Here is a 1,823-nt window from a genome sequence, read left to right on the forward strand (position 1 = left end):
ATTACTTGCCCCGTCCTCGGTTGCCCCCCCCCCCCTCTGAAAAGAACAAAGGATGGAGACACGGAAAGGATCTAAAACCTCCCGAATGACAGCGGGGGACGGAGTGGGGGGGGCAGATTTGGGGGGGGGGAGGGGGGGGGCTGACGGGCAGCTAGAGCGACTAAGCTCGTTCACATAAATCCACATCCCAGCTGAGATGAAACCAGCGATGATTTGTACTCAATCTTCTCTATTGGGTTTCACAGGCATGGGGTGGGGGGTGGAGGGGGGGGGGGGGGGTCACCATTATCACTGGGAAACTGAGGGCTAACACAACACATGGAGGTGTGAGCGTGACCTGCTGAGGAGGAGGTCCAGCAGGTCAGCACAGGGATGCAGAGAGCGGCGCGTGGTAGAAGGAGCCTTTAAAGGAGAAGAAGGATTCCAGGAAGGATCTTTGAGGAGTGATGAGGAGCGAAAGATACGTATTGTTTATGATGATGATGTCATTCAATAACAACAATCTAAACTCTTCAGAGCCTTTTAAAATGTGCACGGTTCATTTTAAATGCTTTCCTGAACACGGAAGGAGGCCCCCGAGTTAGCTGTTGTATCTTCAGTAATATTTCCTCCCTCAATACGTTGGTGCAGTTCATCAAACAGCCCACACGGACGCGATTACCAGGTAGCATTTGTTATTCATGAGGTAATAAAAGAGTTCGCATAGATACAACGATATTCAACAACACGAATGCGAGTTAACAATCGTAGCGTCAAACCGAGTTGTGTTGTCTCTTATTTGATGACAGCGGAGCTTCCTCCATCGATAACAGAGGTGTGATCGTCGTCCACGTTTAGATTCAGATCTTCCCTCCTGACCTTTCGTCGGCTCGGGTGGAGAACCACGGCTCTGAGAGATTATAAACTCCGCCCCCCCCCCCCCCCCCCCGCATAATTAAAAAGTAATTCATGTCTCTACCTTGAATGTGCAGCACCGTCCAGCCTCTCATCCACAGAGGTCTAGAAACTGAAAAGATCAACTCGCATTAAAGCAATTAGACCACCTCGGCCTAAATAATAAACTTAAAACCCCCACAGTCTGTGTTCGATACTTCATCTTTTATTCAGGCGCTGGGAGTGCTCCCACAGTGAGTATACGCTTGCTCTGCAGCAGGGCTCCGTAATGCAGGTATTTTTCTTGGGAAGCTTTTAGGTGGGGTGGGGGGTTGGGGGGAGGTAGGTAAAAGCCATCGGAACGGGCCTCGCTCCCGCGAATGAATAATGAATCTCCTACCTGAGGAGAGTTATTATTAAAGGTCAGTTTGACGAAAATAAAAAAGGTCCCGCGCTGTCAAATCAACCCTGATTATTGATTATGTGATTTACGTCGAGGTCGCTCAGGGTTCAGTTCTTCAAAGGAAACCTCCGGTTCATTAAGTTGAAGGAAGAGTTTCATGAGTCAAGGCTGCGTTCTTTGCAGTGACCAGCAGGGGGCGACTCCTCTGCTCCCATAGACGTCTATGAGGAAATGACTCTACTTCTCTGTAGTGACCAGCAGGGGGCGACTCCTCTGCTCCCATAGACGTCTATGAGGAAATGACTCTACTTCTCTGTAGTGACCAGCAGGGGGCGACTCCTCTGCTCCCATAGACGTCTATGAGGAAATGACTCTACTTCTCTGTAGTGACCAGCAGGGGGCGACTCCTCTGCTCCCATAGACGTCTATGAGGAAATGACTCTACTTCTGTGTAGTGACCAGCAGGGGGCGACTCCTCTGCTCCCATAGACGTCTATGAGGAAATGACTCTACTTCTCTGTAGTGACCAGCAGGGGGCGACTCCTCT

The sequence above is a fragment of the Gasterosteus aculeatus genome, chromosome 6, assembly GCF_964276395.1.
Source record: "Gasterosteus aculeatus chromosome 6, fGasAcu3.hap1.1, whole genome shotgun sequence".
NCBI classification, from domain to species: domain Eukaryota; kingdom Metazoa; phylum Chordata; class Actinopteri; order Perciformes; family Gasterosteidae; genus Gasterosteus; species Gasterosteus aculeatus.